Here is a 21,411-nt window from a genome sequence, read left to right on the forward strand (position 1 = left end):
GTGATGCAGAAATGCAAATCAAAACCACAATGAGGTACCATCTCCCACCTGTCAGAATGGCTGCTATCAAAAGTCTACAAACAATGAATGCTGGAGAGGGTTCGGAGAAAAGGGAATGCTCTTACACTGTTGGTGGCAATGCAAACTACTATAGCCACTATAGAGAACAGTGTGGAGATTTCTTAAAAAACTGGAAATAGAACTGCCATATGACCCAGCAATCCCACTGCTGGGCATACACTCAAGGAAAGAGCCACGTGTACCCCAATGTTCATCACAGCACTGTTCACAATAACTAGGACATGGAAACAACCTAGATGTCCATTGGCAGATGAATGGGTAAGAAAGCTGTGGTACATATGCACAATGAAATATCATTCAGCTCTTAAAAAGAACACATTTGAATCAGTTCTAATGAGGTGGATGAAACTGGAGTCTATTATATAGAGTGAAGTAAGTCACAAAGAGAAACACCAATACAGTATATTAACACATATATATGGAATTTAGGAAAGATGGTGATGTCAGGTGAGTGTATACTCCTCAGTTCTGTCTCGTCACAACAAAGATTTGGAGTGACAGACATTAAAGCTCTTGGGTGTTGGACAGACTGTGTTATAGCTCTTAGACAAATCAGTGTTACAGCTTTATTTTATTTAGAAAATGGCAGGAGAATCCATCCTCCAGGCCTGAGGGCATGTTGACTCAAAGACGCGAAGAAAAGAGTGCCCCAGCGCATGGGAGAGAAAGAGGGAAAGAAAGAGAGAGAACACTAGAGAGAGACAGAAAGAGAGAGGCCCCGAGAGAGAGAGAGAGAGAGAGAGAGAAAGAGAGAGAGAGCGGGGGAGAGACAGAGAGGGAGAGAGCCCTTTGGCTCCTCTTTTTATATGTTTTTCCCTCCCCCTAAGCCTGCCCTGTGCAAATTGGGCTAGCCAGGAGTGCTGTTTGTTCCACCTGAAGTCCTCACTCCGGTCCTCATACCTTCCTTTGACTTTCCTTTGTTCTATTTTCACGGGCTTTTCCCTTCCTTGTCTTTTAGCCACCACCATTTTGGACTCCTATTTCCTATTCTAACTATCTAACAGTAACGATGCCCTTATATGTGAGACAGCAAAAGAGACACAGATGTGAAGAACAGACTTTTGGACCCTGTGGGACAAGATGAGGATGGGATGATTTGAGAGAATAACACTGAAACATGTATATTACCATATGTGAAATTGATCACCAGTCCAAGTTCGATGCATGAAACAGGACACTTGAAGCCAGTGCACTGGGACAACCCTGAGGGATGAGACGGGAACGGAGGTGGAATGGGGGCTCAGGATGAGGAACACATGATACCCATGGCTGTTTCATGTCAATGTATGGCAAAACTAACACAATATTGTAAAGTAATTAGCCTCCAATTAAAATGAATAAATTAATTTAAAAAACATAACTCAACTTTTACATTGTAAATAAATTTTTTAGTTAACAGGGCTTTGAGGTCCAAACTGCAAGTTTTACAAATGGATTCAAAATATAACTTGTCCTGTGCAGGCTTAGGACAAAGTACTAAGCCCTACCTTTACTCAAAGACTAATTAGACTTTAACTACCCTTATGATTTTTAGTGACATACAACACATTTTTTTATTATTTTATTTTTATTTATTTATTTATTTATTTTTATTATTATTATTATTTTTTTATTAGTTGGAGGCTAATTACTTCACAACATTTCAGTGGGTTTTGTCATACATTGATATGAATCAGCCATAGATTTACACGTATTCCCCATCCCGATCCCCCCTTCCACCTCCCTCTCCACCCGATTCCTCTGGGTCTTCCCAGTGCACCAGGCCCGAGCACTTGTCTCATACATCCCACCTGGGCTGGTGACCTGTTTCAACACATTTTTTATTGAGGGACCAGTGTCTTTATACTCATGAAGACAGTGATAAGGATCAAGGAAACTCAATTGTGATTGAACAGAGTTCAAAATATTTCTTTTGATAAGAAGTGGCTGGTTTGATAAGAGGATCCTTGAACTATACACTCCCTTCCACCTCACCTTGATTTGAGGGCTTAACAGGAGCTGACAGATAAGGGGTAGGAGGCATGGAGAAGTCAGTCAGCCTAAGACTGCATTTCTTAATTCTGGGTTGTACTGTATAATCAGCTTCCCTGATGGTTCAGAGGTAAAGAATCTGCCTACAATGCTAGAGACCAAGATTCAATCCCTGGGTTGGGAAGATCCCCAGAGGAGGAAATGGCAACCCACTTCAGTATTCTTGTCTGGAAAATCCCATGGCCAGAGGAGCCTGGCAGGCTGCAGTCCATGGGGGCATACAACAGTGGGACATAACTGATCACGGGAGTACTAGGGCACCTTATAATCACTTTTAAATTACCAATTCATAGTTCTGCCTTCTCTTCCTTCCTTCCACCCCTAAGAAATTTCTATTTGATTAGTCTGAGATAGGACCTGGGCAGGATTGTTAAGCAGTAACAACTCTGGCTTAGTTTAATTGGTCTATAATTGGTCTACATAAATGATCAAGTGAACAAAAAAGTTCTTCCTGTTTCAGCACTAGACACTCTATGGTTGACTTGAATGAAGAGAAAAATTAAAAAAGAAATCTAATCTGAGATTTATCAGTTGATTTTTGTGTATATGTAGTTATTTGTGGATTTATTCAAATGAATAACTGCTATTGAAGTATTGTTTTATGATCATAAAAGGTTCAGAGTACATAGGTCTCCTTTCCTGCTTCTGGTTAATTCCATGCTGCACCTGCAGCACTCAAGAACCAGAAACCTGATTCATATGACTGAAACCTCTCTGACCCAGGAATATTGTCTTGGGTCATATAATCTCTTCCTCCTCTGTGTTTGTAGAAGGGACACAAAGATATTTCAAAATCCTGCCAACACAACTCAGGACCAAGCTGAGACTTTCTTTGGGCCACAAGTGACAGACGTGAAACAATTTCCTTCTTAAGATGGTGACTTATCCAATAGATCACTATAGAAAATCACCTATGATGGACAAAAGTCATAAAGGTGAGTTTTATTTTTTAATACTGTTGATATTGTTTGTGCTTTTGTGTGTGCATGCGTTAGAGAGAGAGAGAGCGAGCCTGTACGTCTAGCCAGTGCTTCTAACAAAAGCATTTGAGTCACAAAAATAGAGCAGACCTCAGGATACAAGGCATGAGACTTGGACTTTCACTCCCTCAAGTCTGGTCAATCTGACTTCCATACATTCTTTTCTGTATGTCATTCGAACATCACTTATTTCAAAAATATAACCAGCAATTAGCAATTAATGTGTGATATTTGCATTCTAAAGTCATGAAAAATTACCTCATAGAACTGAAAATTAATACTCTCATACTGGCTTCCCTGGTAGTTCAGACAGTAAGGAATCTGCTTGCAATGCAGGAGACTTGGGTCCAAACCCTGGGTCAGGAAGCTACTCTAAGGAAATGGCTACCCACTGCAGTATTCTTGCCTGGAGAATTCCATGGACAGAGGAGCCTGGCAGGCAGGCTACAGTTCATGGGGTTGCAAAGAATCAGACATGACTGAGCAACTAACACACTTTACTCTCAAAACTGACCACTCTGTGTAATGATGAAATAAAAGCTTCTTTTAAGGAACACATTGCTGTGGAATTCCAAGATATTATTTTAGTATTTTTATATTCATGAATTTTAATATCCATTGTGAAGTGCAGTAATTAGAAATATTTAGGAGTGGAGTAGAGATGCAACTTGTGGTGGCTAGTATTTTGATATATAGTAAGTCTTGAAACGGAGAAGGCAATGGCACCCCACTCCAGTATTCTTGCCTGGAAAATCCCATGGATGGAGGAGACTCGTAGGCTGCAGTCCCTGGGGTCACTAAGAGTCGGACACGACTGAGCAACGTCACTTTCACTTTTCACTTTTCACTTTCCTGCATTGGAGAAGGAAATGGCAACCCATTCCAGTGTTCTTGCCTGGAGAATCCCAGGGACGGGGGAGCTTGGTGCACTGCTGTCTATGGGGTCTCACAGAGTCGGACACGACTGAAGCAACTTAGCAGCAGCAGCAGCAGCAGCAAGTCCTGAAAAGTAACCATCTCTGTTTGGAAAAATGAGCAAGGACAACTCATGAACAGATAGAGACTGGAAAATTTTTTTCTGGCCATCAGTGGGGTATTATTCAAATTATTGTAACATAAGATTTACATAATGCTGTAAAACTGTTTTATGTAAGAATATGGCATTGGACTACTTTGATGTTAACTTTAAACGTTGAACTGTCTTGCAGTATGTAGTGAAGACCTTTTTGTTGCAGCTATTTTTTCATTAGAATGGTCGATATGTACAAGTAAGTTTCTTTATGTAGAAGACCATATTATCACATACACATTTTTGCTATTATTGATTAGTCCGTTTAGAATGTAAAATATGCATATATAACAGGAAAGATAATGTAGTTTGTTATATTGACTTCCTCAATGATGATTATATGTCACTTTTGAAATTTAACACAATTTTTCTCATTGCCTTACTTATTATGATTTTATGCATGTATTTCATATACATAATAATTTGCTTGCTTTCAAAGCAATACTCAGTAGTGGAAAAATATGAGGACAAAGAAGTGACAGAGAATGATAGTCCTATGGGTAGGAATGGATGTAGGAAATAATGTTTTCTGAAGGACATTGGTTGAAAAATAAAAAGGTGATTTAGCAATGTTATCGCTGCTGACCATTACCTGTGAATTTGCAGTAAAATCTCGGAGAAGAAGTATAATTATACATGATAGATAAGACAATGGTATGTGATCTGGTCACTTTTTGAGGAAGAAGATAGGATGATGGAGCTAAAATACCAGTAGATGGTATGACCATTTACCTAGAAGGAGAGCTGAACCAAACTTTCTGCTCAAATGGTACCAATAGTAGTTAAGTAGATAAAGTCAGTTCTCTCAGGCATTTCTCAGGCATTTGGCTGAGAAAATAGGTAGGGAATTGGTGTATCTCTAGCAAGAAGAAAAATAATAATATAAACAAAAAGAAATGAGAACATTTTACACTTCTTTTTGTGTAAAACACAACACTACACATAATGAAACTGTAAAATGACATTTCATTAAGTAAAGATGAATACATCTTAGACTTAAATTCTTAGAATTTTTGAAATTTATGTCAATTACTTATTCATCTTAAAAAACAGCAATTAAATAATCTGAATGACATATAAGACTATATTATTAACTTCAGATGCATTTTCTGAAAATATTTAAACATAAAATTTACATTTAAATGAATGAGCTTTTTCACATAATTTTTAAAAGTTATGCTCCATTTACAGTAATTACAAAATATTGACTGTATTCCCTGTGTTGTACAGTACATCCTTGTAGCCTATCTTACACTCAATAATTTGTACCTCCCATACCCATAGCACTCTTATGTTGCCCCTCCCTCCTTTAAAACTGTATATAAAAAGGGAATGAATATTTTTTCATGCAGGCTTCCAAAGTAAACATCAGATTTAGAGATGAAAAAGAATTTTCCCTGTTTACTGCTCATTTCTCAGATTCTTGCTTTTTGTCATAAAATTTGATTCTCTTGGATGTGATTCTGTCTTACATAGTGTTTGCCTCACCAAATAAAATTTCAGATTTTATCTTTTTTTTTTTTTATCTTGCATTTTATTTTTTTTTCCTTTTAACATGTTTTTTATTTATTTTTATTAGTTGGAGGCTAATTATTTTACAATATTGTAGTAGTTTTTGCCATACATTGACATGAATCAGCCATGGATTTACATGTGTTCCCCATCCCAATCCATAACCCTATATGCAAAACAGAAAAAGAGACACAGATGTATAGAACAGACTTTAGGACTCTGTGGCAGGTTTTATCTTTTATATCTTGTTGTAAAGTACTGTTATGTACTCAAATTTAAGTTTCTAGGAAATCAATTGGAAAAGATTTTACTATTTATACAAAATTCTTTTGGATTCTTAGCCAAATTTATATCTTTAAGTAAATTATCTGCTAGCCTCTGTTAGTTTGCAGTTAGATGTTTTAAATGTTTAGGTGATGCACCCATAACTGGAATATTTAAGTGTATCATTTTTACTGTTTCTTTCTTACTGAAGTATAGTTGATTTATAGTTTCATGTATGCAACATATTGATTTGATGTTTTGTGTATTACACTCCATTTAATTATTACATACTGTTGCTACATACTCTGTGCTGCATATTACATTCTAGTATATTATTTATTTATATCTAGCAGTTTATTGGAGAAGGGAATGGCAACCCACTCCAGTACTCTTGCCTGGAAAATCCCATGGATGGGGAGCCTGGTAGGCTGCAGTCCATGGGGTCGCTAAGAGTCTAACACGACTGAGCGACTTCACTTTCACTTTTCACTTTCATGCATTGGAGAAGGAAATGGCAACCCATTCCAGTGTTCTTGCCTGGGGAATCCCAGGGACGGGAGAGCCTGGTGGGCTGTCGTCTATGGGGTCGCACAGAGTTGGACATGACTGAAACGACTTAGCAGCAGCAGCAGCAGTTTATACCTCTTAATCTTCCCCTTTCTGCCCTCTTCCCCTAACTTTTTTTCTCCTTGTAACCACTAGCTGTTCTCTGTATCTGTGTCAGTTTCTCTTTTGTTGTATTGGTTTATTTGTTTTGTTTTTCAGATTCCACATATAATAGAAAATATACAGTATTTTTATTTCTCTGTCTGACTTATTTCATCAAGCATAATACCACCCAGATCCATCCATTTTGTTGTAAATGGCAGAATTTCATTTTTTTTGTGGTTGAGTAATATTCTATATACATATATTCCACCCACATATATATAAAAGAATGACATTTTTTCAAAATAAAAATATGTAGAAAATGGGATTTCTTACACAACTACCTGGAAAATGAAATAGCATTTTATTTTGCTCTTGTGAGTGATACAGTGCCTAATGTACACATTTATTTGCTTAATTTCAAAACGGGAGGAGAATAATTGCTTGTTGTTTTTAAATGTAATCACATTCCCTCCTTGCAGCACCAAGAATATGATCCTCTGTACCACATTCAAGGCTTAGGACTCCTGAGTGTATCTGAGGCTGCACACAAAGCAGGAAACAAGGCCTAAAAGATGACCAGTTCCCTCTGAGCTGGAATGTGATATGGGGTCTTGGGTGGGAAGGTAGCTTCATGATAGCATGGATGGTTAAGAGTCAAAGAGAGAGTCGAAAAGTAAAAAAGGAAAAAAGAGAAATTGTTGTGAAAAATAAGGTCCAGATGGATCACCGGATTCTGAAAAAAATATTGGGAGGCTGAATATGTAGCTCACATCACAATGAAAACAAAAATTAAGGGTTATCTGAGTAGACAAATGGGAGAATAGTCTGATAGCATGCTGTATGAATACTTTATCACAGACTACTGGTGCTGACATTTCACTACTTTGAATACATGTTAGAAACTTTGTTGCTGTTGTTGTTTAGTTGCTCACTGTTTGGGACCCCATGGACTGCAGAATGCCTCACCTCCCTGTCCTTCACTATCTCCCGGAATTTGCTCAAACTTCTGTCCATTGAATTAGTGATGCCATCCAACCATCTCATCCTTGGTCGTCCCCTTCTTCTGTCTTCAATCTTTCCCAGCATCAGGGTCTTTTCTAATGAGTCGGCTTTTGGCATCAGGTGGCCAAAGTATTGACACTTCAGCTTCAGTATAAGTCCTTTCAATGAATATTCAGGGCTTGATCTCCTTGCAGTCCGAGGGACTCTCAAGAGTCTTCTCTAACATCACAGTTCAAAAGCATCAGTTCTTCGGCACTCAATTTTCTTTATGGTCCAACTCTCACATCCATACATGACTACTGAAAAAACTATAGCTTTGACTATGTGGACCTTTGTCGGCAAAGTAATGTCTCTGCTTTTTAATATGCTTTTGAAAATTTACCTCCCTTAAATTCATTTACTTTCCCTCTTTATAATTATATTAACTATAACCTCTATGTACATAGAGAAGCAGATCACATAATGTTACAACTTTTACTTCAACCATCAAATATATTTTAGAAAAACCAAAAGAAAAGAAAAACCTATCATATTTGTCTATGTTTGTACTCCTTCCCTTGTTCTGTCTTCCTTACTGATGTTCCAAGGCTTCTTATTTTATCAGTCCCTTTCAATTTCAAGGCCTTTATTTAGCCATTTTTAAAAAAATTTTTTAGGACAGATCTGCTGGTAAAAAATTCTTAGCTTACCTTAATCTGAAAATGTCTTAATTTCCCAAAGGCTGTTTTCACTGAGTATAGAATTATGTTATTTTCTTTCACCATATTAAAATATTCTGCCCCTTCCTCAGACTTCTCTGGTTTCTGATTAGAAATCTACTATTAATACAATTAAAACTGTTTTCTCATGAAAGTAAAGAACCATTTCTCATGTTTCTCATGAAAGTAAAGAACCATTCCCCTACTTTCAACATGTTTTTTTCTCTTTACTTTTCAGAGGTTGGATTATGATGTATCTTGGCATGGATTTGTTTAGCTTTATCTTATTTGTGATTTGCTTAGCTTACTGAATATATACATTAATGTCTTTTGTCAAATTTGGGACATTTTTAGTCATTATTTCTTCAAAAACTTTCTCAGCTCCACAGTCTTTCTACTCTCCTGGGACCCCAATGACAAGTACATTAGATCTTTTGTTATAGCACCACAGGACTCTGAGATTTTATTGGTCTATCTCAGTCTATTTCCTCTTCATTGTCCAGTTCGGATAATTGGCATAATATGATCTTCAAGTTCACTGACTAATTCTTTTATCATCTCCATTCTCTGCTAAGCCTATTCAGTGAATATTTTATTTTGAATATTGTATTTTCTATTTCATAAATTTCTATTTTATTCTTTATATCTTCTATTTATTTACTAAGACTATATTTTTTCATTTGTTAAAAGTGAGTTTGTAATTGCTTATTGTTATGATTACCACATAAAATCCTTTACAAATATCTTTGTCATTTTGATGCTGGTATCTATTGCCTTTTTTTCATTTAAGATGATATTTTCTTGGTTCTCCCAGGTTATGAAGTGTGGTTTTCTATTGTACCATGGACATCTTGGGTCTTATATTATGAGGCTGTGTATTTTATTACATCATTTATTATATCAAGCCTAAAATGGCACCACATGTATGGGAAAACAAAGATATCATCTCATTTTGCTAAGAGAAGGTGGAAATAGAGGTTTCCCACTTAGCATTATTTAACACTGTGGAAGGAGAAAGGCACTTTGTTACTGTTGGGTAGGGCTGAAAGCTCAGGTTCTCCTTTGGTCCTCTGCTGACAATACCTCACCTGGTAGAGTGAGGGCCACTTCATTACTATTTTCTGTGTATCTCCACTGACTCTGTGGCAGGGCAGGGCCACTGACCTCACTGCTGCTGAGTGGAAATGAAAGTTCCAGCTCTCCACTTTGCCCTCACTGACACCAACCAGGACAGGATGGGGTACATTGTTAACTGAGTGACGGTGAACCACTAGGCTACTCCTACTCAGTCCTTGCTGAATAGCAGGAGTGGGATTATGATTTTCTCTGTGGCGTTTAGCTGGAGTCAGGAAGTTATCACTTAAAAGTTTTCATCTTATTAGGTTGCCCATTCCTGGTCCTGTGACCACAAAGGGCAAGCTTTTCTTGGGGGTTACTATGTCTTAGCATGCGTGTGTGTACTCAGTCTTGTCCAACTCTCTGCCACCCATGGACTGTAGCTCTCTAGGCTTTTGCGTCCATGGGATTTTCCAGGGAAGCATACTAGAGTGGGATTCCATTTCCTCCTCCAGGGAATCTTCCTGATCTAGGAATCCAATGCATGTTTCCTGTGTCTCCTGCATTGTCAGCAGATTCTTTACCAAGCAGTCATTTGGGCTTCCCTGGTGGTTCAGCTGGTAAAGAATCCACCTGGAATGCGGGAGACCTGGGTTCAATTCCTGGGTTGGGCAGATCCCATGGAGAAGGGAAAGGCTACCCACTCTAGTATTCTGGTCTGGAGAATTCCATGGACTGTGTAGTTCTTGGGATTGCAAAGAGTCAGACATTACAGTGATTTCACCAGCACAACCAGCATCTGGGAAGCTTTGTGTTTACCCATTGGCATTTCTGGACTGTTGGTTTCTCCAGCACCCACTCAGGGATACATTAGGAGAAAAAAAAAAGAGAGAGAGAGAGAGAGGGAGAGAGCTCACTATATGTCATTGCTGATATCTTTTACAGTCTTTTTGTATTTGATATATATATACTGCTTGGGGCTTCAGTTATGAGGGGCACAGGGAAAAGTGTCTATTCCATTATTTCCCAGAACTAGGTAATCCCCTGGTTTCTTAATTGACTGATGATATTTTTCTAATGTCTTCAACTACTTGAACAAATGTGCTCAGCAAAGTACTAATAGACTTGAGTTTATTTATTTATTTATTTATTTTTCCCAATTATTTTTATGAGTTGAGGACTAATCCCTTTACAATATTGAAGTGGTTTTTGCCATACATTGATGTGAATCAGCCATGGAGTTACATGTGTTCCCCATCCTGAACCCCCCTCCCACCTCCCTCCCTACCCCATCCCTCTGGGTCATCCCAGTGTACGAGCCCTGAGCACTTGTCTTATGCTTCCAACCTGGACTGGCAATCTGTTTCACACTTGATAATATATATGTTTTGATGCTGTTCTCTCAGATAATCCCACGATTGCCTTCTCCCATAGAGTCCAAAAGTCTGTTCTGTACATCTGTCTCTTTTTTTCTGTTTTGCATATAGGGTTATCATTACCATCTTTCTAAATTCCATATATATGCATTAGTATACTGTATTGGTGTTTATCTTTCTGGCTTACTTCACTCTGTATAGTAGGCTCCAGTTTCATCCATCTCATTAGAACCGATTCAACTGTGTTCTTTTTAATGGCTGAGTAATATTCCATGGTTTATATATACCACAGCTTCCTTATCCATTCGTCTGCTGATGGGCATCTAGGTTGCTTCCATGTCCTGGCTATTATAAACAGTGCTGCAATGTACATTGGGGTACACATGTCTCTTTCAGATCTGGTTTCCTCAGTGTGTATGTCCAGGAGTGGGATTGCTGGGTCATATGGCAGTTCTATTTCCAGTTTCTTAAGGAATCTCCACACTGTTCTCCATAGTGGCTGTACTAGTTTGCATTCCCACCAACAGTGTAAGAGGGTTCCCTTTTCTCCACACCCTCTCCAGCATTTATTGCTTGTAGACTTTTGGATAGCAGCCATTCTGACTGGCGTGTAATGGTACCTCGTTGAGGTTTTGATTTGCATTTCATTCTTTTACAAGTGGTTGACCAGTTTTCCCAGCACCATTTGTTAAAGAGGTTGTCTTTTTTCCATTGTATATTCTTGCCTCCTTTGTCTAAGATAAGGTGTCTGTAGGTTCGTGGATTTATCTCTGGGCTTTCTATTCTGTTCCATTGATCTAAATTTCTGTCTTTGTGCCAGTTCCATACTGTCTTGATGACTGTGGCTTTGTAGTAGAGCCTGAAGTCAGGCAGGTTGATTCCTCAAGGTCCCTTCTTCTTTCTCAAGATTGCTTTGGTTATTCGAGGTGTTTTGTATTTCCATACAAATTGTGAAATTATTTGTTCTAGTTCTGTGAAGAATACCGCTGGTAGCTTGATAGGGATTGCATTGAATCTATAGATTACTTTGGGTAGTATACTCATTTTCACAGTATTGATTCTTCCAATATATGAACACGGTATATTTCTCCATCTATTTGTGTCCTCTTTGATTTATTTCATCAGTGTTTTATAGTTTTCTATGTATAAGTCTTTTGTTTCTTTAGGTAGATATATTTCTAAGTATTTTATTCTTTTTGTTGCAATGGTGAATGATATTGTTTCCATAATTTCTCTTTCTGTTTTCTCATTGTTAGCGTATAGGAATGCAAGGGATTTCTGTGTGTTAACTTTATATCCTGCAACTTTACTATATTCATTGATTAGCTGTAGTAATTTTCTGGCAGAGACTTTAGGGTTTTCTATGTAGAGGATCATGTCATCTGCAAACAGTGAGAGTTTCACTTCTTCTTTTCCTATCTGGATTCCTTTCATTTCTTTTCTGCTCTGATTGCTATGGCCAAAACTTCCAAAACTGTGTTGAATAGTAGTGGTGAGAGTGGGCACGCTTGTCTTGTTCCTGATTTTAGGGGAAATGCTTTCAATTTTTCACCACTGAGGATAATGTTTGCTGTGGGTTTGTCATACATAGCTTTTATTATGTTGAGGCATGTTCCTTCTATTCCTGCTTTCTGGAGAGTTTTTTTTTTTTTTGTCATAAATGGATGTTGAATTTTGTCAAAGGCTTTTTCTGCATCTATTAAGATAATCATATGGTTTTTATCTTTCAACTTGTTAATGTGATGTATTATGTTGATTGATTTGTGGATATTAAAGAATCCTTGTATTCCTGGGATAAAGCCCACTTGGTCATGATATATGATCTTTTTAATATGTTATTGGATTCTGTTTGCTAGAATTTTGTTAAGGATTTTTGAATCTATGTTCATCAGTGATATTGGCCTGTAGTTTTGTTTTTTTGTGGCATCTTTGTCTGGTTTTGGAATTAGGGTGATGGTGGCCTCATAGAATGAGTTTGGAAGTTTACCTTCTTCTGCAATTTTCTGGAAGAGTTTGAGTAAGAAAGGTGTTGGCTCTTCTCTAAATTGTTGGCAGTATTCAGCTCGGAAGCCATCTGGTCCTGGGCTTTTGTATGCTGGAAGATTTCTGATTACAGTTTTGATTTCCGTGCCTGTGATGGGTCTGTTATGATCTTCTATTTCTTCCTGGTGCAGTTTTGGAAAGTTATGCTTTTCTAAGAATTTTTCCATTTCTTCCAAGTTGTCTATTTTATTGGCATAGAGCTTCTTGTAGCAGTCTCTTATGATCCTTTGTATTTCAGTGTTTTCTGTTGTGATTTCTCCATTTTCATTTCTAATTTTGTTGATTTGTTTCTTCTCCCTTTTTTCTCAATGAGTCTGGCTAACGGTTTGTCAATTTTGTTTATTTTTTCAAAAAACCAGTTTTTAGCTTTGTTGATTTTTGCTACAGTCTCTTTTGTTTCTTTTGCATTTATTTCTGCCCTGATTTTTAAGATTTCTTTCCTTCTGCTAACCCTGGGGTTCTTCATTTCTTCTTTCTCTAGTTGCTTTAGGTGTAGAGTTAGGTTATTTATTTGACTTTTTTCTTGTTTCTTGAGGTAAGCCTGTAATGTTATGAACCTTCCCCTTAGCACTGCTTTTACAGTGTCCCATAGGTTTTGGGTTGTTGTGTTTTCATTTTTACTCGTTTCTATGCATATTTTGATTTCTTTTATGATTTCTTCTATCATTTATTGGTCATTCAGAAGCGAGCTATTTAGCCTCCATATGTTTGAATTTTTAATAGTTTTTTTCCCCCTGTAATTGAGATCTAATCTTACTGCATTGTGGTCAGAAAAGATGACTGGAATGATTTCAATTTTTTTGAATTTCCCAAGGCTAGATTTATGGCTCAGGATGTGATCTATTCTGGAGAAGGTTCCGTGTGCACTTGAGAAAAAGGTGAAATTGATTGTTTTGGGGTGAAATGACCTATAGGTATCAATTAGGTCTAGCTGGACCATTGTGTCATTTAAAGTTTGTGTTTCCTTGTTAATTTTCTGTTTAGTTGATCTTTCCATAGGTGTGAGTGGGGTATTAAAGTCTCCCACGATTATTGTGTTATTGTTGATTTCCCCTTTCATACTCGTTACCATTTGTTTATGTATTGCGGTGCTCCTATGTTGGGTGCATATATATTTATAATTGTTATATCTTCTTCTTGGATTGATCCTTTGATCATTATGTAGTGTCCTTCTTTGTCTCTTTTCACAGCTTTTATTTTAGTCTATTTTATCTGATATGAGTATTGCGACTCCTGTTTTCTTTTGGTCTCCGTTTGTGTGAAATAGTTTTTTCCAGCCCTTCACTTTCAGTCTGTATGTGTCTCTTGTTTTGAGGTGGGTCTCTTGTAGCAGCATATATAGGGGTCTTGCTTTTGTATCCATTCAGCCAGTCTTTGTCTTTTGGTTGGGGCATTCAACCCATTTACATTTAAGGTAATTATTGATAGGTATGGTCCCGTTGCCATTTACTTTGCTGTTTTGGATTCGCGTTTATACAACCTTTCTGTGTTTCCTGTCTAGAGACGATCCTTTAGCATTTGTTGAAGAGCTGGTTTGGTGGTGCTGAATTCTCTCAGCTTTTGCTTGTCTGTAAAGCTTTTGAATTCTCCTTCATATCTGAATGAGATCCTTGCTGGATACAGTAATCTAGGCTGTAGGTTATTCTCTTTCATTACTTTAAGTATGTCCTGCCATTCCCTTCTGGCCTGAAGAGTTTCTATTGATAGATCAGCTGTTATCCTTATGGGAATCCCTTTGTGTGTTATTTGTTGTTTCTCCCTTGCTGCTTTTAATATTTGTTCTTTGTGTTTGATCTTTGTTAGTTTGATTAATATGTGTCTTGGGGTGTTTCGCCTTGGGTTTATCCTGTTTGGGACTCTCTGGGTTTCTTGGACTTGTGTAACTATTTCCTTCCCCATTTTGGGGAAGTTTTCAGCTATTATCTCCTCGAGTATTTTCTCATGGCCTTTCTTTTTGTCTTCTTCTTCTGGGACTCCTATGATTCGAATGTTGGGGCATTTCACATTGTCCCAGAGGTCCCTGAGGTTGTCCTCATTTCTTTTGATTCTTTTTTCTTTTTTCCTCTCGGCTTCATTTATTTCCACCATTTTATCTTCTACCTCATCCTATCTTCTGCCTCCGTTATTCTACCGTTGGTTCCCTCCAGAGTGCTTTTGATCTCATTTACTGCATTATTCATTTTTAATTGACCCTTTTTTTTCTTCTAGGTCCTTGTTAAACATTTCTTGCACCTTCTCTATCCTTGTCTCCAGTCTATTTATCTGTAACTCCATTTTGTTTTCAAGATTTTGGATCATTTTTATTATCATTATTCTAAATTCTTTTTTAGGTAGATTCCCTATCTCCTCCTCTTATGTTTGGCTTGATGGGCATTTTTCATGTTCCTTTACCTGCGGGGTATTTCTCTGCCTTTTCATCTTGTTTAGATTGTTGTGTTTGGAGTGACCTTTCTGTATTCTGGTGGTCTGTAGTTCCTTTTTATTGTGTAGGTTTCACCCAGTGGGTGGGGTTGGACGATTGGCTTGTCAAAGTTTCCTGGTTAGGGAGGCTTGCGTTGGTGTTCTGGTGCGTGGAATTGGATTTCTTCTCTCTGGAGTGCAATGAAGTGTCCAGTAGTGAGTTTTGAGATGGGTCTACGCATTTGGTGTGACTTTGGGTAGCCTGTATATTGACACTTACAGCTATGTTCCTGCATTGCTGGAGAATTTGTGTGGTATGTCCTGCTCTGGAACTTATTGGTCTTGGGTGGTGGTTGTTTTCAGTGTAGGTATGGAGGCTTTTGGATGATCTCTTATTACTTAATGTTCCTTGTAGTTAGGAATTCTCTGGTGTTCTCAGGGTTTGGACTTAAGTCTCCTTCCTCTGGATTTCAGTCTTATTCTTCCAGTAGCCTCAAGACTTCTCCAACTATATAGCACTGATAATAAAACTTCTAGGTTAATGGCGAGAAGATTCTCCACAGTGAGGGACACCCAGAGAGGCTCACAGAGTTACATGAAGAAGAGGAGAGGGAGGAGGGAGATAGAGATGAGCAGGAGGAGAAAAAGGGGGACTCAAGAGGAGAGAGACAGATCTATGCAGTACTGTGTTCCCTAAGTGTCCTCCATAGCCCAGAACACCCATAGAGATTCACAGAATTGGATTGAGAAGAGAAGGGGGATGGAGGAAATAGAGGTGATCTGGGGGAGAAAAAGGAGAGTCAAAAGGGGGAGAGAGTAATCATCACACTCCTGAGTAAAAATGGGTACTGAATATTGGATTCTTAAATGTCTAAAATTGATATCAAATACTGAAAAACAAAGATTGAAAATCTAGAGTAGAGGTTAGACTCTTAAAAATACAATATTGAAAACAAAAGCAAAAACACACAAAAAATTAAGAAATATATATGAAGTTCCCTTTAAAAATAGGGTCTTTTTTTTCCCCCCAAGGTTATAGTGAAATGAAAATGAAAATTAAGGAGTAATAGAGGACCTAAAAGAAAATAAAAGAAAATTAAAATTAAGGAGTAATAGAGGAGTAATGGGGAATTTTATAGGAAAACAAAAGAGAAAAAATAAAAATGAAAAAGAAAAAAAATTTTAATTAAAAAAAATAGTAAAAATATATCTAGGATTTTCTCTGGAACTATTGTGGGCAGTGTGAGTTCTGTTCAGTTTCAGATAGCTCCTTGTCCCAGCTTACACTTCTGGATATCTATAGGTCCCTTCTGGTGTAGTCGGTGTTACCTACAGGGATTTTAATATGTTGCACTGGTCACTTCTGAAGCGGTTCCCTTTGTTTATTTGGCTTCTGTTTGCAGGTCTCTTCAGTGTCTAATTTCTGCCCTGACACAAGTGGGAAGAGGTGGTCTCTTGTTTAGGTTCGCTTGTTCAGTCGTGCTGTGGGGAGGGAGGGGCACTGCAGACAAACATCACTGGCCTGTGTGGGGAGCACTCTCAGTGTTCCGGCCACACTGGGTTTGTCCCTGCTTGCAGCGTGTGTGCTTTCCCAGTCTACACTGCTCAGGCTCCAGACTGCGCTATAGGGAGTGGGCCCTGAGTTGCTTGCGGTTCCAGTTTTTGGGTATTCCACATAAGTGCAGGCTCGGTTGGGCCTGCATTTTGTGCCTTCCCCGGCGGAGCATCTCAGGCAGCCAGGAGCTTGACGGGCGCACTCTCCCTGTGTGTGGTGCGCCTTCTCCCCTCCGCAGTTCCCGCCTCAGTTTCTGTGCGCCCCAGTCCGGTGCACCTTGTGTCTGTTCTGGGGAGCTTGTCTCTAGCTGCGACCCTCCCAGTGGGTGTCAACCATCCAGAATCTCAGGAAGTCTTTGGTTAGAAGCTGGAAGCCTGTTTGCGGTTTGGTAGGGGATGCAGTCTCTGGGTCCTCTGGGGCCACGTTTGCCCCTTTCCCCTCCGCGCTGCCTCCTGCCTCTGGAGGGGGATGGGCCGGTCCACAGATGCTAGCTCTTCTTTGGAATTGCTCGGTCCCTTGTTCTGCAAACGGCTGGCAGTGTGTTCGGGCGGTTAATTTTCTCTCTCTCTCTTGCTATCCCACAGTTTAAGTTGCTATCTCACATTAGCTCCCTCGTATTGCCCTCAGGGCATTCAGGCCCGGTCCTTACCCTAAGCAATGCCGCCCGCTCCTCTCCATTCAGCCCCCACTTGCTGGTGGCGGATGCAAGTGTCTGGGGTACTTTTCTGCTGGGAGTTGCTTTTAGGCATGTAATCTGTGGGTTTTATTTATTTTTCCTCCCAGTTAGGTTGCCCGCCGAGATTCAAAAACTTCCCCCAGACCCGCCTGTGAGAGGGTTTCCTGGTGTTTGGAAACTTCCTCTATTACGACTCCCTTCCTGGGACTGGTCTCCATCCCTAGCTCTTTTGTCTCTCTTTTTATCTTTTATATTTTGTCCTACCTCCTTCTGAAGACAATGGGCTGCTTTTCTGGGCACCTGATGACCTCTGCTAGTGTTCAGAAGTTGCTTTGTGGAGTTTGCTCAGCATTCAAATGTTCTTTCGATGAATTTGTAGGGGAGAAAGTGGTCTCCCCGTCCTATTCCTCCGCCATCTTAGCTCCTCCCCCTAGACTTGAGTTTATTTTCTCTGTCTGGACACATTTCTTTACCTTCTTCAATCAAACAAAATTAATCTCACTTACCATTGGTTAATGGCATCTCTTACTTGACTAAGAAATGAGTTATAAAACCTTCTTTGGTGCAACCTTATTTTCCTTTTATATTTTCATGAAGAAATATTTTCTATAATGAGCTATTTAATTTTTAATTTTATAATTTTTCTTATGGCTACTTTACCATAATTTGAAAATATTGTAATGACTGCTAGTCTGGCAATGCCAGTGCATATTGCTATCTTTTAGCAAAGCTGCAAGTATTGTTGCATAATAAATACATATAATTCAACAATAAGACAATGCATACCCTAATGTATCTCAAAACATTTTATTCAAATTCTACTTTTTTCCCCTCTTTTACTTGTTTTGACATGTTTAGTGTTCCCTGGCATTAAAGCAAGGATAGAAAGTAAAATTTTGCAATGCTGTGACAGTCCAGCCACTTAACATGATAGGGAGTTATAACTGTCACTGCATTTCAGTCTTGATGAAACTATTCATCTGTTATCATAGTGAAAAAAAAGTTATAAACCATACATATATGAATAAACATAGCTGAGTTCAATGGAATGACAACAAAATTTGAGTTTTTAATTTTGTGTCACAAATACTATTCATTTTCCATTGATGTAACAATGTGGAAGTCACTCTGATATCACAAATCTTCCAAAAATATATTTCAGATTTGATTTGGCCTGTGGGCCATTGTCAGGCAATACCTGACCTAGATCATGTTAAACTTCATAGGATACAGCAAAATGATGAGGGCATATCGAGAATTTGACAGAGAGTCCCTTATTTACTGTGAGGGGCCCACACTCAGCAATCCATTACAACCCATGGGAGAAGCATCTTGCCAACCCTTGGCCTACCCTGAGATATTCAATTCCACATTGTTTTCTGAGTGGTTGCTGCTATCCATCTCATGATACTTAGAAATAATGAGACCCTCCAAGTCTGTCTATGAAGGTTGAAACTTGGTCATAGACTTATAGGTTACTTGAAGTGTGGAATTAAATTTTATTGTATAAACAACAATAGGATTGGTCTGAATGTTAATAAGAAAATTTTCTGGTGTACCTTTTCAGAATTTCCCCCCAGAGTAGACGGCGTAGACACTTTGCCTGCAATTCACATACTCTACCTCTTAGTGGCATTCTTTATTATTGAAGTATTCCAGAGGGAATATCATAAAAATGGTAAGTTACTAAATACTTAAATAAAGTAATGATATCTTAAGGGAACTGTCCACTGTCTGACAGACTTTGACATGGTTTCTGAATGGTGATGATAATAGAGATGAGCAGGATCTGAACTTCCCTTTATAAAAGCTGAACTGGAGGCAAAAGCAGGAATAGTCTCACTCCACTGTGTACTTTTGGTGGGAACTCATTCATTTAGTTCTGGACAACACTATTTAAGCGAGATTTTGACAAATTGCAATTCATCAAGTGTACCATTCATCCAAACTGCAAAGTTTCTGAAAACATTTCTTTTAAATTAACAGAATAAGTAAATAGTTGACATTGGTCAACTATTTTGATAACTTTTTATTAAGAGTAGATTCTCTCTTTCAGTCTCTCAGTTTCTCGCTTTCTCTCCAGAGTTATTTCAACTGTTAGCATTAGGAATACCTGCTTGAAGCTGTAAAGAGTCATATTTGGGCTCTCTCTATTAGGAAATATTTTTTTTTTAATTTTTTTTTAAATTTTTTTATTAGTTGGAGGCTAATTACTTCACAACATTTCAGTGGGTTTTGTCATACATTGATATGAATCAGCCATAGATTTACACTTATTCCCCATCCCGATCCCCCCTCCCACCTCCCTCTCCACCCGACTCCTCTGGGTCTTCCCAGTGCACCAGGCCCGAGCACTTGTCTCATGCATCCCACCTGGGCTGGTGATCTGTTTCACCATAGATAGTATACATGCTGTTCTTTTGAAACATCCCACCCTCACCTTCTCCCACAGAGTTCAAAAGTCTGTTCTGTATTTCTGTGTCTCTTTTTCTGTTTTGCATATAGGGTTATCGTTACCATCTTTCTAAATTCCATATATATGTGTTAGTATGCTGTAATGTTCTTTATCTTTCTGGCTTACTTCACTCTGTATAATGGGCTCCAGTTTCATCCATCTCATTAGGACTGATTCAAATGAATTCTTTTTGATGGCTGAGTAATATTCCATGGTGTATATGTACCACAGCTTCCTTATCCATTCATCTGCTGATGGGCATCTAGGTTGCTTCCATGTCCTGGCTATTATAAACAGTGCTGCGATGAACATTGGGGTGCACGTGTCTCTTTCAGATCTGGTTTCCTCAGTGTGTATGCCCAGAAGTGGGATTGCTGGGTCATATGGCAGTTCTATTTCCAGTTTTTTAAGGAATCTCCACACTGTTTTCCATAGTGGCTGTACTAGTTTGCATTCCCACCAACAGTGTAAGAGGGTTCCCTTTTCTCCACAGCCTCTCCAGCATTTATTGCTTGTAGACTTTTGGATAGCAGCCATCCTGACTGGTGTGTAATGGTACCTCATTGTGGTTTTGATTTGCATTTCTCTAATTATGAGTGATGTTGAGCATCTTTTCATGTGTTTGTTAGCCATCTGTATGTCTTCTTTGGAGAAATGTCTGTTTAGTTCTCTGGCCCATTTTTTGATTGGGTCATTTATTTTTCTGGAATTGAGCTTCAGGAGTTGCTTGTATATTTTTGAGATTAATCCTTTGTCTATTTCTTCATTTGCTATTATTTTCTCCCAATCTGACGGCTGTCTTTTCACCTTACTTATAGTTTCCTTTGTAGTGCAAAAGCTTTTAAGTTTCATTAGGTCCCATTTTTTTAGTTTTGCTTTTATTTCCAATATTCTGGGAGGTGGGTCATAGAGGATCTTGCTGTGATTTATGTCGGAGAGTGTTTTGCCTATGTTCTCCTCTAGGAGTTTTATAGTTTCTGGTCTGACATTTAGATCTTTAATCCATTTTGAGTTTATTTTTGTGTATGGTGTTAGAAAGTGTTCTCGTTTCATTCTTTTACAAGTGGTTGACCAGTTTTCCCAGCACCATTTGTTAAACAGGTTGTCTTTTTCCCATTGTATATCCTTGCTTCCTTTGTCAAAGATAAGGTGTCCATAGGTTTGTGGATTTATCTCTGGGCTTTCTATTCGGTTCCATTGATCTATATTTCTGTCTTTGTGCCAGTACCATAGTGTCTTGATGACTGTGGCTTTGTAGTAGAGTCTGAAGTCAGGCAGGTTGATTCCTCCAGTTCCATTCTTCTTTCTCAAGATTACTTTGGCTATTCGAGGTTTTTTGTATTTCCATACAAATTGTGAAATTCTTTGGTCTAGTTCTGTGAAAAATACCGTTGGTAGCTTGATAGGGATTGCATTGAATCTATAGATTGCTTTGGGTAGAATAGCCATTTTGACAATATTGATTCTGCCAATCCATGAACACGGTATGTTTCTCCATCTGTTTGTGTCCTCTTTGATTTCTTTCATCAGTGTTTTATAGTTTTCTATGTATAGGTCTTTTG

The 21,411-nt window shown here is 38.4% G+C and overlaps 1 long non-coding RNA gene across 1 annotated transcript; it reads left to right on the top strand.

The window, feature by feature from the left end:
• The first annotated feature begins 2,787 nt into the window (after positions 1-2,787).
• On the top strand, positions 2,788-19,072 carry LOC122697218. The gene is made up of 2 exons (XR_006342021.1): positions 2,788-3,047; positions 18,962-19,072. It is a non-coding gene; the product is annotated as an uncharacterized LOC122697218 (long non-coding RNA).
• The last annotated feature ends 2,339 nt before the right edge of the window (positions 19,073-21,411 follow it).

This window comes from Cervus elaphus, chromosome 7, assembly GCF_910594005.1.
Source record: "Cervus elaphus chromosome 7, mCerEla1.1, whole genome shotgun sequence".
Lineage (NCBI taxonomy): Eukaryota > Metazoa > Chordata > Mammalia > Artiodactyla > Cervidae > Cervus > Cervus elaphus.